General features: G+C 37.9%; 1 protein-coding gene across 1 annotated transcript in view; it reads left to right on the plus strand.

Moving 5' to 3' along the window:
- Positions 1–16,478, plus strand: part of LOC150105358 (voltage-gated potassium channel subunit beta-2-like) — a 740,084-nt gene that overhangs the window by 198,007 nt on the left and 525,599 nt on the right. The gene's annotated exons all lie outside the window — the stretch shown is intronic.

The raw sequence follows: 16,478 nt of genomic DNA on the forward strand, positions 1-16,478 counted from the left end.
ACAATCACAAACATCCATGCCCACGGTGGGATTCAAAACCACAGCCTTTTAGCTGGGGAGCAGATATGCTAACCACTTGGCCAGCCAGGCTGGCTATACAACATCTTTATGCAGCTCCCAGGAATGACCTGTTATTTTCCCAATCAATCGAATAACCTTTCTTCCTCTGTTAATTTTGGTAACACAGTATTAAGAACAACTGTGTCTAAAGGACTTGTGGCCAGCCGTCGTAGAAGAGATTGGAGCCTCACCACATATCTATCCATAATCAGCCATGAAACACACCATGTCACAGTATGAAGTTAGAGATATGGTTGAGACTCCTGCAATCATCAGCTCTTATAGTTACAAGGAAGAAGAACATGAAACCAGAAATGTAAGACAAAAACTACTAAGATAGTATATGAAGATGATATCCCAAACCCTCCAGGGAGGATATTCTCAGATGTCCCTTGTCTAAAAACCAAGAGCAATCCTTCGAAAATATAATGTGGAACATCAGGACACTCCATGAGGTGGACAAAATTAGACAACTTAATCCAGGAATTAGAAGTGATGAAGGCAGATATTGCAGATACCAGTGAAGTGAGATGGACAGATACAAGTATAAGAAGAAGAAAAAATCATACTATAATTTACTCTGGCCGTGACTTACACCTAAACAGAGTAGCACTTGTTCTAAGTAATAGAATTACAAAATCTCTACATGGATATTGGCCTGTAAGTGACAGACTCATAACAAACAAATAACTGCGCAACCATTCAACTTGTATATTATCCAAGTGAATGCACCAACTCAAGACTACCGAGATGAAGAGTTGGAACAGTTTTATGAAGACATCCAAACTGCAATCTCTAGTGCTAAGTCAGATGATATTATTATAATGATGAGCAACCTAAAGGCAAAAGTGGGATCATAAAAATTCTCATTTTCCATGGGAAACCAAGGGCTTGGAATCAGAAATGAAAGAGGTGAAAGACTAATTCAAATCAATGACATAATAATTGCAATTTGATTGATTTGATTTTCCTTTTCAGTTGTTTCCAACCCCAATTTTATCTGGACTCGGGACTGGCATATGGCTGGGACTTATTTATGACTATAATCCATGTGTGTTCATGGGGCTGGTTTGCTATTTAAAAACACTATTTAAACATCCTCCCAGAAGACTATATACATGGAAAAGCCCTGGGGACATCTGTAGAAACCAAATTGACTATATAATAATAAGTAAAAGATTCCAAAATGCAATAACACAAACAAAAACATATTATTATTATTATTATTTAAGCCTCCATGGAGTCAAAAGACCCTTCACGGAAGGTCCTTCCTAGGAAACACAAAGTCTATCAAGACCCATCGTGGGAGGTCCCATCTAGGAAACACAAAGTCTATCATACCACTCCTTAAACTCATTGACCATTCTTGCTCTCACCACTCTATCAGGCAATGCATTCAATGGTTCAACCACCCTCCTTAGAAAGAAACCACTCCTCACCCTCTTGTGCACAGCCCCTTTCGTAACTTCCAGGGATGGCCCCTTGTCATCACTCCTTCCTGCTGTTCAACCAAGTGAAAGAACTCCCCAGTGTCAACCTTGTAACCACCTCTCAACAGTTTAAAAGTCTCAATCATATCACCTCTCCTTCTTCTATCCACCAAACTCTGCAGTCCACATTCCCTCAGCCGATTCTCATAACCAAAATTGTACAGTCCTGAAACCATCTTTGTCATCCATCTTTGTACCCTTGCCACAGTTAATTTATCCCCCTTCAAATCCTGGGGACCAAATCTGAGAACAATAATCTAAGTGTGGTCTGATCAGAGACTTATACAACGGAATGATAACTGTTTTATCTCTGCAGGTCAGTGTCCTTCTCATTATTGCAGCAATCCTCTGTGTTACATTCACCGACTTTGCAGTATGTCCCCTAAATTTCAGGATCCCAGATCTCTTGTCTCCCCTACTTCTTCCAGTATAGCTCCTCCAATAGAGTATGCGGCATCCTATTGATGTTTCCCAAACCTCAAGACCTTACATTTTGCTGCATTAAACCGATACTCCCCATTCATTTGCCCATCTGTCTAGCTTATTCAAATCCTCTTGGAGGGCTACCACATCTGCACTATTACTAATAACCCTTCCCAGCTTCACATCATCAGCAAACAACTGAATATCCCCCTGCAATCCACTGACAATGTCATTGATATAAATTAAACAATATAGCTCCCAGTACTGACCCCTGTGGAACTCCACTTGTTACTCTCTGCCTCCTTGAAACTGCCCCACCATATACAACTCTCTGATACCTATCAGACAGCCAATCCTGAATCCAGTTGACCAACCTGACATCCAAACCCATGTGCTGCAACATAAATATCAGCTTATCATGTAGCACCCTGTCAAATGCCTTCACTAAATCCAAGAAAATGCAGTATATGCCTTTCCCTTATCTATTGTAACTTTTAAAACTACTTTTAAACTGCTCTTGTAACTTGATTATAAAAGGCTAGCATATTACTAAAACAAGAGCGCACCTTCACAAATCCATGTTGACTCTCACAGCTAACATTACACTCATCTGCCCAATGTTATATGTGGTCCCTATTTCATTTCTACAAGATCTTAACAACTACTGATGACACACAAACTGGCCTATAATTAGACACTTCCAGTCTGCTACCACCCTTATGCAATGGCACCATCTTACCTTCCTTCCATTCCCTGGGCACCTTTCCCATAGCTAGACTTTCATTTAAAAGCCAGGTCAAAGGAGCTGTCAGTTCTTTAGCACATTCTCTCAAAACTCAGGCAAATGGATGCAAAATACCATCCATTCCCACAGCTTTACATTCTCACAGCATCCATTCCATCCAGTCCCAGAGACATCTAGAGCACTCAGTATTTGGAACACGCTCTCCTTCTGCACCTCTAAACCTCGAACCTGCCCTATCCCTCTAGTATTAAAATTTACTCCTCCAGGATGAAATACATCAATAAAGTGTTCATTGAACAATCCCACTATGTCCTCTTCATCAGTCACTCTATTCCCATTTTTATCCCACAATGTCATTCTTCCACAATCATTTGTCATTCTACTGGCCACATAGTAAAAAATTCCCTTTGGATCTTAGGGCCAATCTCTTCTCATATTCCAGTTTTGCCTTCCTTACCATGCTAGCACTCTCCTGGCCTGTGTCTTATATTCTTCATGCATCTGCTCCCCACCTGTCTCCTTATATCTTCTCCATAGCCTCTTTTTCACATGCAGTTCCTGTTTAATATTGTTTGTCATCCACTTTACACCAAATTGTGTCCTCTTCTTCACTTGTGGATAACAGCTTACAATTGCCGCTAACAAATATTCCTTCACAATTTCCTAGGCACTAATGATATCCCGGCCTTCCATCCTGGAGTGGACATAGGATCAGACCACAACCCAGTGTTACAAAAATCAAAATAAAACTTAAGATACCAAGTCAACCATTCAGAAGAGAAAATTATAATTCAGACTCACTTAACAACTGTGAAGTTAAAGACCACTTTATAAAAGAATTTACAAAATCCCTTTACAAGTCTAACACCACAATTCACACAGAAAATAGAAGACAAATTACTGAAATTAATATGAACTGGCAAAATATGTAGCAGCCAAAAATGAACTTCCACTATTAAAAAGGAAAAGTAATAAACCTTGGATAGAAAAATATTAAAGTTGATGGAACAAAAAAAAAGTTAAAGAAAAACCTGAACATAAATGTAGTTTCTAACTTCTGGAATGTCGAGTATGAAGAAAGATTGAGAAGGTGCAACTTGCAGAGTTTGATGAACAGGAGGAGGAGAGGAGATATGATAGAGACCTACAAGTTATTAAGGGGTTGTTATAGGATCAATGCTTTAGAGCAGTGTTTCTCAAACTTCAGATATCCGCATACCCCTTCTAAAATTTCCGTTATTACCAAGTATCCCCTAATTAATTAAAAAATAAAGTATTTAATTAATTAAAATAAATAAATTAATTAAAATATTAATTAAAATTAAATATCTATTTTATTTGAATTTATATGTTCATGTAAACAAAAAATATGATTTATTTTAAAATTTTGGTTCTCTAGAGATGTCAGACGACATACTTGTCAATTTCATTTGATCCAGATGCAATATCAATGTTTTCTTGTTGCTTACAGCTACTTGTATTTGCTATATTGCTCTCTTTTGGGGGTTTTATAAATCCAATCTTTAACCAATGATCCATATGTAAGAATTTGAAAGCTAAAAAAAAAACTGTATTTACTCCAATATAACTCTAACTTTTTTCCCAAAATCGAAGCTAAAAAATTGTGTTGCGAGATACGTGCGGAATTTTCGGAAACTAAAGTTTTCAGAAAAAAACTGAAAATGGTGCGGCTTACCAAGAAGCTCCTATTCGCTATGACTACTTTTGGCATCGAGAACAGTTTCTTTGTGTGCATCGTCAAAGTCATCTACCCAAATAGCGTCATCTTCTTTCCCATTATTTCAAGCAAAAATTACCAGTAATTTAAGACAGTAATTTAAGACTGGAGCAGCGAAGAACTGCATATGATTGGTGCGGTATTAATAAAAGATCGTGCGAACCAAAGACAAATTAGCATTTCAACAGTTGAGTTGAAATGTTGATTCCTTCAACCGAATTCCATAATATCTGAAACACATTCACTATATATTTCTTAGTTTTAACACATTAATGACGTGGGTGGTGTCAAGCAAAACCATATGTTCCACCAGCAACATATGGTTTTGCTTGGTCTATACAGCAGTTTCTCTTGGAGAGGGGGATGTGATTCATTAGTTGGTGCCGTCTTATCCCAGTTGTCTCTAATTGCACTGTTTGTTGAAAAATATAATTACTCCTTTAATTATGCATAGCCGAAAATTGCCCTGTATCCCTAACGACCTTTCGCGTACCCCCGGGGGTACGCGTACCACACTTTGAGAAATACTGCTTTAGAGGTTCTACAGAAAATAGTGGGAGATCAGTGGAGAACCAGAGGTCACCTCTGGAAACTGTATAAAGAGGGTGTGAGTAGGAGAGTGAGAAGTAGGTTTTTTCCATGCGGAGTTGTGAATGATTGGAATGCCTTGCCTGAGAGTGTGATGTCTACAGAGAATTTGAATGTGTTTAAAGCACGGTATGTGGTATGATGAGCTGTATGATAAAAGGATATCCTAAATGAGTCTTTGACTCCATGGGGTCTTGGGTAATAATAATAATAATGATAATAATAAAAGTATGAATAAAGAAATAAATAAAGAATGCAGGAAAGCCAAAGAGGGATGGATTAGGAATAAATGTACAGGCATAGAAAACTTTGATAGAAACCACACAGAAGCAGAGAAATTCATGTAAAGATCAGAGAAATGACAAGCAAGACAAATACAGTAAATCATGCAAGTGTCATTAGAGATTCATGAGACCATATTCTAATGGATAAAATAAAAAAGAAATAAAAAAGAAATCATTGAAAGATGGATTGAATACACGAGGAAATTATATGAGCAACAAGGAAATGATATTCCTGAACAGACAGAATTAGAAGGACCATCCATTTTTCTTTGTGAAGTTGAAAACACCATCAGAAAACTAAAACCACATAAATCTGCAGGTATAGATATCTTTGCAGAATGATTGAGGACTCTAGATGAAACAGGACTGAAATTCCTAACAAAATTATGCAATATGATATACGAGACTAGATTTCTAGCCAAAGATATTAATCACTCAATTTTCATTCCAATTCCCCCAAAAATAAAAGCTACAAGATGTGACGAGTTCAGGACAATTAGCCTCATCAGTCAAGTATCAAAAGTCCTCTTATACGTTATTCTTGAAAGAAATAAAAGAAAAAGAAACACAGAAAATGATACACAAAGTAACTTCAAGGAAAATGTAGGTACAAAAGAAGGTATTTTCAACATCAGAACCATCATAGAAAGATATCTAGAAAAACAAAAACATGTGTACCTCTGCTTCATAGATTACAAAAAGGCATTTGACTATGTTCAACATGAGCAATTAATTGAAATCTTTTCAAAAATAGGCATAGACAGAAAAGACATTAGGCTAATAACTAATCTTTACCAGGAGCAGACTGCATCTTTGAGAATAAATGGAGAGACCTCAGAAGAATTCCCAATTCAGAAAGGTGTGAGACAAGGCTGTGTCTTGTCGTTGGAAGTTTTTCCACTTGGTTATACTATAAATTAAAGAATTATATACTTTGTTTAATCCTTTATCCAAGTGTAAGCAAACAAAGTTTGTGTCTGAAGTATTTTCAGGACTGGGGCAGCTCATATATAGAAGATAATGACTTCACATCACTTGCCTTAGTATCTCATAATGCAAAGCACGTACCCTTGCAGACATGCATAATGCTATGCATTATGGGGAAGTTCACTACCCAGACTGGTTTCAACCTTTACTGAGGTCTCATCTCATCAGTGGGAGCCAGACCCCAGAGGTGATACTAAGGTTGAAGTAATGCAGAAGTCATAATTTCATAATATACATGCCTGCATGGGTATGTGCTTTGCATTATGGAATACTAAGGCAAGTGATGTGAAGTCATTAGCTTCTATATTATTTGATACCTCCAGGAAGTCCAAAGACTCATCGAGGGAGGGTACCTGCTCTACAACTGTCTCCACAACTCAATTCACCAACTGGCCAGAAATACACCAACGCCATCTACCACCAATCACCACTAGTATTTCCAATGCAATCACAAACATCCATGCCCACGGCGGGATTCGAACCCGCAGGCTTTTGGCTGGAGAGCAGATACGCAAAACCACTTGGCCAGCCAGGCTGGCCATATAAGTTTCCCCAGTCCTGAAAATACTTCAGGAGCAAACTTTGTTTGCTTATAATTTCTTGGTATCTTTAATTTATGCTGTTTCTTGCATTCGATTCTCTTTAACGCAGAAGAAATATTTAATATAATTAGTAACCTCAAAGGAATCACTGAAGGGAGCAGAAATATTAATAACCTCAGATATGTAGATGACACGGTTCTCCTAGCTGAAAACAAATATGACCTCAAAATTCTTATATGGAAACCCTGAAGTGCAGTAACTGGTATGGCCTCAGTTTCAACTTTAAAAAGACAAAAATCATGATAATTTCAATAGAAAAAGAAATATCAAAAATATGTATCAATATAAAAGGAAATAAATTAGAACAGGTGCAAACATACATATACCTCTGACACTTGATCACAGAGAATGGCAGGACAGAAGATGAAATTAGAAGGATTGAAATCACAAGGTCAGCTTTCAATAATATGAAAAATCTACTGATATCTAGAGAATTAAATCTGAAAACAAGACTAAGAATCTCCAAATGTTATATATTGTCCACGTTATTATACAGAGTAAAGACATGGATACTCTCCCGTCTGAGTGTGGAAAACTGGAAGCCTTTGAAATGTTAATGCTGCGAAGAATTATGAGGATATCATGGAAAGATAAGAAGACAAATGAAGAGTACTAGAGAAGAGTACTAGAGATTTTGCCTACTTCTGTAGGCAAAAACAGAAGCCTGATAAAAGAAATTAAAAAGAGAAGTCAGCTATTTCAGACATATTCTTTGACATAACTGTCTACAAAGGACACTTCTCGAAGGAACTGCTGAGGGAAAGAGAATGAGAAGAAAACATAGACTGGAATGGATGAAAAATATAGAAGACTGGACCTGTCTCTCATATGAGGAATGCAGCAGAGAGGTGCAGAATAGGACATGGTGGAGACACATGGTAGTTGATCTCCTGGAGGGAGAAGACACCTGACAGGACAGGACAGGAATTCAAATTCCATCTTTTTTTTTTTTTTTAATGTGAATCTCTCCCACAAGAGTTTGTAAAACCCATCACACATTTAGTACTAAGAATGAGTTAAAGATTACATAAACTGTTTTCCTCACTCTAGAGACAAAATACGAAATTGTTTTGATCCACTTCAGTACTCCAATAAGCAGAATGCTAACCTGGCACCTAGCAATGAAACCATCTATCACCTAAAAAAACTTTCATAAAATGTCAAATATATGGTGGGATTTGAACCTACAGCCTATTGGTTATAGGGTGGGTAGGCTTATTTGCTTGGCCACTAGACCAACAACAAGACCATAAGGAACATAGTATAAGAGCTTTTTATTTTCTGTAAAATAGACAAACCAGCCAGAACACACAATTAATGCATATAATAAACTAATCTTATAACAACTGGCATAATTATTATTATTATTACGTGACACCTCCAAGGAGTCCAAAGACTCATCGAGGGAGGGCACCTCCTATACAACTGTCAGTTTCAATCCACCAAATACAGCAAACTGTACCATCTACACCAATGACATCTACTGCCCACCACCAGCACTAATGTTTTTACAGACAATCACAACCATCCATGCCCAAGTCGGGATATGAACCCACGGCTTTTTGGCTGGAAAGTGGATACGCTAACCATCCCCCTGCACCACCACCAACCAGGCCGGCATTATAAATGACAACAATATCATTCTTCTGATTCTCAAGTTCTTTAATTCACATTTATTTAATTAATGTTCATGGCTAACAGTCTAGAACATTTGCCGTCTTAGTTTCTCACTTCTTGACTCTGAAGAATTTTTTCATTCTCGAAGTACATGTAGCAAAATTTGTATACACTATTTTGGATGTGACCTGATCAGTGTCATGTACAATCACTTCTGTTCACAACTTGTAATCATTGTGCTTAGTATTGTAACAGTCCTATCCTGATACAAGTGTCTGTGTTTGCAATTTATCCTCCAGACATCAACTCTTATTCCACTGTCACTTTCTGATCCCATTTACAATGCAGACTGACCAAAACACCTTATGCTTGGAAACAGTGAAGTGACAGATATTTGTTGTTTAGAGTATATTTTTTAGTATATATCGTTGATGTGTTTGTACTGTATTTAAATAATGGCAGTTGCTGTAAGTCTGGCTGCTGATATGTCATTGACCAGCCTGCCACCACTCAAGGATAGATTATTATTATTACGGACTAGTCCATGTAGTCCTTAGATTCATTGAGGGAGGCCCTAAACATCATGCCAATCACTATCCAACTTTTGTACAGTGTCTGTCATACTTTGCTTTGAACTCATTCACAGTCATGGTGCCCACAACAGACTCTGAACCCATTTCACTCATTCACCACTCTCCAGCAAAATATCTAGTTCTAGCACCTTCGCTAACTCATTCTTGCTCAGTTTCCAAGGATGGCCCTTAGTTCTCCTTCCACCATACCTGTTCTGAAAAATTTCCTATAAAAACCCTTCAGTAATTTGTATGTCTCAATCACATCACTCCTTTTCTGCCAGTCAACTAATTATTGTAACCCACGAATCTTCAACTTGTTTTCGTAAGGTTCATTCTGTAAGGTTCATTCATTCTGCTCCCATCTTGTCATGCACCTCTGGATCCTCTCCACCTCTTCACCAAGAAACCCAGATTTGCACACAGTAGTCAAGATGGTGTCTTACCAAGCCTCTATAAAGACTTATAATTGCTTTCTTGTCTCTACTTGTCTTCAGTAACCAAATCCAATGAGCCGATTTAGCCACTTTTGCAATATGTCCTCTAAATTTTACCTTCCCATCTACTAAACCTCCAAATCCATGACATCATCAATTTCTTAGAATACAGTTTCATTAATGTGATTACACAGCTGGTAATATTTTCACCCCAAAATGCATAATCTTGCACTTTGTCACATTAAACTGACATCCATTGTCCTTTGCCTAGACTGTCAGTCTGTTGAAATCATCCTGCAAAATTTTAACATCAACTATATTAAGTATTGTTCTACATAGTTTTGCATCATCAGCAAACAACTGAACAATTCCTCTCAAATCCTTTCATATATAATTAATGTACAAATTAAATAGTAGCAGTCCAAGATTAGAGCCCTGTGGTACACCACTAGTCAGTGGCCTTCTTCAGGACTCTACTCCTGAGTAAACTACTCTCTGATATCTCTCCATCAGCCACCCTCTTATCCACTTCACCAACTTTATATCTATCCCCATGTGCTGCAATTTATTGATTAGAATTCCATGTGGTATCCTGTCAATGGCTTTTGTCAAGTCCAGCAGTATCACTGTAAACCCATTACTTTTATCCACTTCAGCTGTCACTGTATTATAAAATGTGAGCAAGTTACTGGGGCATGACCTACCCTTTGCAAAACCATGTTGCCCCTCATACAGTATGCTATCTCCCTCTATCCATTCCTGTATTTTGCTCTTGACTAACTTCTCCAGTACCTTGACAACAACTCCTGATATGATGATCAGTCGGTAATTTGCTACATCAGTCTTGGAGCCTCCTTTATTCAATGGAACTATTTTCCCCCTTTTTCCATCCCTTTGGAACTAACTCAGAACTGAGGCTTAGCTTAACAATGTGGTCAAAGGCACTGACATTTCCCTAGTACCTTCACATAAAACTCAAACTGGTATACCATCTAATCTCATAGTTGTACTCACATCAAGGTTCTGTAATATGCTATGCACTTTCATTTCATTTACCTCAGTCCCCATATAAGTCTTTGCCTCTCTTGTTACTGCAATATCTCCACCTGGATGATGCACTCTTGTAAAGTGTTCACTTGGTAATTCTACTATTTCAACTGATTCAGTTACCTCCCTAACATAGGCATTCATTAATACCATTCTGCCATAAACATTCTTCCTTTTACTTGCAACATATCGAAAAAACTGTTTGGGATTATCTTTGGCCTGCACTGCTAATTTCTTTTCATATTCTGCTTTTGTCTTTCATACCACAATGGTTACTCTTCTTACCTGTGCTTAATACATTTTATGCCACATATTGCATTATGTTGTACCATGTTTGTGTCCCAACAGGTAGAAATTGCAGCATGTTTGTGTCCCAACAGGTAGAAATATGCTAGGTAAGAGACAGATGAGTGCATGTCAGCATAAAATTTAGAAAATTGGAAGAGCTTAGTGACGTTGATATTAACATTAATATAAGTGGCTGTAGTAGTGGTGTGTCAGAAACAAGCGAATGCTGCCTGAGAGAACCAAGTAGCATCACGTGGAAATGAATATTGCATCAGGTGGTGTTGTAGATTTAGAGGATAGTAACGAGTGGGTGGGTGAATGTTGAGTGAGAGTAGGTTAGTTGCAGAGAGAGAAAGAAGAAGTAGAATGTATTAAAATCAGTTCGGAAGCATGAAGGAAGAGATGAGATGACTGGAAAGGCTAACTGATGCAAAGCGAACAAGAGGGGAGTGAATGAGAGTTATAGGAATGATAGAAGGGGAGAGAATAGAAGAACTAGGAAACAAGAGGGATTGAGGAGAAGCCAGATAGTGCAGGAGCTAGGGATGGAGTGAAGACAGGTAAGTGGGAGTTCGAGGAGAGAGTGTCAGGGATGCAGGTGAGCAATAATTGAATGGAGCAGTGAGAAGTGTGATGTATGGTGATTCAATAATTCATGAGTACAAAATAGAATGTTAGAGGAGTGCTTGCCTGAAGAAATGGTAGAGAATGTGATGATCACAATTCAGTGAGGTGAAACAGTGAATGAGATGATTGTGATGATGGATGCAAATAATAATAATTTTATTTTTATGTGTTCTCCTCTTTCTCCCCCATACCTTTCTGGGGGAGGGTCGAGTTCTCCTAATGAAGGAGTTAACCGAGGGATACCTGTACTTGGTTTAATCCTTTATTCAAGTGTAAGCAAACACAGTTTGAGCCTGAAGTATATTCAGGACTAGGGCAACTTGTATAAGGAAGCTAAGACTTCATATCACTTGCCTTTGGGTCTGGCTCCCACTGAAGAGACCTCAGTAAAGGTCAAAACCAGTCTGGGTAGTGACCTTTCCCATAATGCATAGCATTATACCTATCTGCAAGGAGATGTGTTTTGCATTATGGGATAATAAGGCAAGTGATATGAATTCTTAGCTTCCTTGTACGAGTTGCTCTAGTCCAGAAATTCTTCAGGTGCAAACTTTGTTTGTTTACACTTGGGTAAAGGATTAAACCAAGTATGTAATTTCTTGGTATCTTTAATTTATTTTAACAACAGAGAAGCTAGAGTTGTTGCAGTGGATGGAGTCAGGGGTAGCCTGCTTCCATCCACCCTACAAGATTATTGGGATCACTGAAATATGATTGGCAGAAGATGATATACTGACAAGAATAGAAGTAGAAGGGCATAGTGTATTTTGGCAGGTAGAAAGGGAAATGCAGTTGTGGAGTATTGCTTATGATAAGTGATGACTTGTGTCCTCTCAGAGTAGAGGATTTGGAGGGAAATTTCACTAATGGTTTTGAGAATGGCATGGGGGTGGGCAGAACAGGATATTTATTGAAATGTTGCTATAGAGTAGGGAATAAGAGTTTGATGAGCAAGAAATCCTTAGGAGGTCAAGTTAAGCAAGTTCAAAATGAGTGATCATTATAGGAGATTTCAACTATAGCAGCATAAATTGGATGTAGTAGTCAGGGATTTGACTTTTTGGAATTCTTGAGGGGAAAATGCCACAGGCAATGTATTAGAAGGAATACAAGGCTTGAGAGTTTTGGATTTGGTCCTGGCATCAGAGGACATGATTGTAACTGAAATGTCATATCCCAAATGGGCAGAGAGACCACGTGGTCTTGACATGAAGGATGAGTAGACATGCAGAAGTTTGAGAAGAAATAAATTTATGTGGAATTATAAGGTAGCTGATTATAATAATGTTAGAAATCAACTTGGTGCAGTTCCATGGTTTGAAGAATTGGAAGGGTGAGCTATCTCTAGTGCATGGCAGCTAGTGAAGAAATATTTATTAGCAGCAATGACAAATTGTATACCTCAAGTGAGAAAGAGAATGAGATTTGGTGTCAAGTAGGTAATGAACAATATCAAACAGGACCTGCAGATAAAAAGGAGGTTATAGAAAAATTATAAGTAGAGGGGTTATAAGCAGTTGCACGAGGAATACAAAACAGTAAATTCCTGGTGACTCACACCAGGAATTTACTGTTTTTTTTTTATATATATATATATGTTGCTCTCACCCATGAAAGGTTATTTGCAAACCTATAGTACACTATATACTGTGGATGGGCTAAGATATTTTTTTCTCTATTTTTATCAATTTTATATATATTTTTTGTATTTTATTTATTTTTTACATGGTTTGTAAACCCCTTTCTAGAAACCAAACATGGAACTTTTTCGAGCTACTTTAGGCCTCTAATAGGAAGGATGGTAGCCTCACACCAGATATGAAATTCATCTCCCACCTAAAATTTATGCACTTTAAATGGGCAATCTCCAATGGGAAAGCCTAGAGTTCGAGCAGATGTTTTCACAGTCCAGAAATTTTTATGAATTATTGCAAATTAAATGGCCTGATTGACTGCAGGTTGAACTTGAGAGGGCAACAACCACTCTGGTCATTGACCAAAGACCAGAGTCAGACTTTGTACTCAAATTTGGCTCATATTTAACCCAGAAAACAGCTGAGAAACAAGATAGGTTTTGTGAAATCAGAAGGGAAAAAATGCTAACATCAAACAAAACTGCAATTCCCCTGGAAGCAGAAATGAAAAACATGAGGAAAACCTTCCTCCTGTTACCTTGTGAGCCAATGAACAATGAACAGAAGTGGCCACTGTCCTCAAAATCCATAAAATAAATTTTACAAAAACCAGGAACATGGATGAGGAGGTTTGAATACATCCAGAGATGGTAGTCAACTACCACGCACTTACTCAACTACCATGCACTTACTCAACTTTTAGGCGATAAAAATGTTGATTACCACACATTTACTTTAAAAAGTGAAAACAAACTTCAAGATGGTACAACAGAGTCCGTCACCACTGAAGGAATTACATCAGACTTCCAAAACCATGGACTAAACCCATTTCTAGTTAGCCATATTCTCTGAGCAGATAAGCACCCAATACCTCTTGTCCTAGTGGAAACAGTACCAAGAAATCTGTGACCTAAAAACCATATGTGACCTGGCTATAAAACCAGAACCATTACAGTTGAAATCATCAACTGGACAAGTGGCAGAAATTTTAACCATTGTCAAAAATTCTGCCACTTGCAATGCAAATGATTCTTGCAAGCTAATTTCTGCTGCATTGAATGCTAAATGCAGCTGGTGCAAACAAGTATTGCTTGCACCAATGACAGAGTGCGCAAGTAATACTTGGATACCCAAAAATCAAGAAAAGAAAACTAAACAGTCCCATCAACAACTGCACAGGCACTCACAGCAAATGCTAATAACCTCCAATGGCACAACAAACCACCCAAGCACATGCCTCGTACACAGAGGTGATGGCTTCAAAACTTCCTAGAAAAACCCGAATCTCAACATCCAGCCAAATCTAGCAAAGCTGCAATCATAGCAACCACTCTGGGAGAAATGTGAATCAGGTTTATCAAACAAAGCAAACTCCAGCCAGGATTCCACAAACAAGTTTGTGAGACATACACAAATAATTTTTACTGCACTGGTCGATGATTAACAAATGTAGAAGACCAAACTGTCTACAGATTATGTTCTGGAATGCTAGTGGTGTAGGAACAAAATTCACAACCTACAAGACTTGATAACATTCTATGGTGCTGAGGTAATCCTTGTAAATTTTTGAAAAACACATTCGACCAGCAGACAACCCAAAGCTCAGGAGCCATGCTCTATACTGCAATAACAGACCCAATGCCAGGGGGGGGGTTGCACAACCATATTTGTGTGGCTCAATGTAGAGCACAATGAAAATCTTGCCACTAAAGTGGAAGAAAAATATGCTGTATATAACTCCCCAAACAAACAGTTACTGGAAGTCGACTTGACTGAAATTCTAGATATGAATGAAACAATGCTAGTAGCAGGAGACTTGAATGCTAAGCATTCAGCCTGTTCATGGCATTAAGAGTTTGTGCTGTTGAGGTGAGAGTGATGTGTTAGGTGATCCAATCGGGTCACTCAGGTAGATTAATTATTATTATTATTTGGAGTCAAATAATAATAATAATTAATCAAATCTCCACATAAAAAATCTACTCCTCACACCCTTCTTCACCACGTCTTTATAAAACTTCCAGGGATGACCTCTCGTTCTTTCCATCTTAACATCTACTCTTTTTATAATTTCTTCTGTATTAATCTGATAGATTCCCTTAATTAACTTGAAGGTCTGTATCATATCTCCTTGTTTCCTCCTATCCACCAACCTCTGTAATCACATTCTCTCAAACACTAATCATAACCAACACTCCAGGGTCCTGATATCAATTTGGTTATTCATCTTTGGACCCTCTCTAGTGTTTTCACATCCCAGTGAAACTAAGTGATCAAATCTGAGTACAATAGTCCATATGTGATCTTACCAATATGCCTTATATAGATGCATCACCACCTCCTTATCCCTTTATGTCAATGTACTTTTTATCATAGCAGCAGTACGATGTGCAGTCTTTGCAGCACTTATAATGTCACTCGGAACTTCAGTCCATTATCCACCATCACTCCAAGATCCCGAATCTCATCCACTTCCTGAAGTACAGCTCCACTAATACAGTATGTAGTCTTATATCTCTGTATCCCGAAGTGTAACTATTTGCATTTATTAATATTAAAACTGCAACCCCACCTATTTGTCCAAGCTAAAAGTCTATTCAAATCTTCCTGTAAAGAATTAACATCATTTAGAGTGATCCTGCAGATCACTCATTGTTTGTGGACTAGTACTCTCACAGTACCTCAATCAAGGTTTCAGCCAGTCTTCATAATGATCTTTTCCACCAGGCATAGCATCACACATCTAAAAGGAAGTGTTTTGTACTATGGGATGCTAAGGCAATTAATGTGAAGACATTGGCATCTATAATACAAGTAGCATAGATGTAAACATACTTCACCTGCAAATTTGGTTTGCTTACACTTGGATAAAAGATTACATATAAATATAAATTCTTGGCAAATGTAATTCATCATCCATTGTCCTCATACTGCTAGCTACCATCAAGATGATCACATTATGTTCACTCTCACCAAGTGAAGGGAGATGTGCAACTCCATTCACAATCTCATCCTCTGATAATATTATCATAATAACTCACAATCCCTGTATGTCCTCCCTTATGTACTGTGTAAAACAGCAGCCACTTAACAACTGAAGAAATTAATTTTCCTTATTCCCAGATGTAATCTCTTTAGTCCATGCATTCCTAGGCCTATAGCAACATCCAATTAAATATCTCATCCTCTACCTCCATTCCACATCATACTTGCCTCAAACCACTGCCACTACTTTCCCCTTGCATCTCCATCCTGTGTAAACATAATTCTCCTGTTGTTATTAACAGCACTCTTGTCCCTTTTTGTTCTTAACATTGATAAATTAGGGACAAATGCTTC

The sequence above is a fragment of the Typopeltis vanoorti genome, chromosome 6 (assembly GCF_054136105.1).
Source record: "Typopeltis vanoorti isolate ZY-2024b chromosome 6, IOZ_Tvanoo_1.0, whole genome shotgun sequence".
NCBI lineage: Eukaryota > Metazoa > Arthropoda > Arachnida > Uropygi > Thelyphonidae > Typopeltis > Typopeltis vanoorti.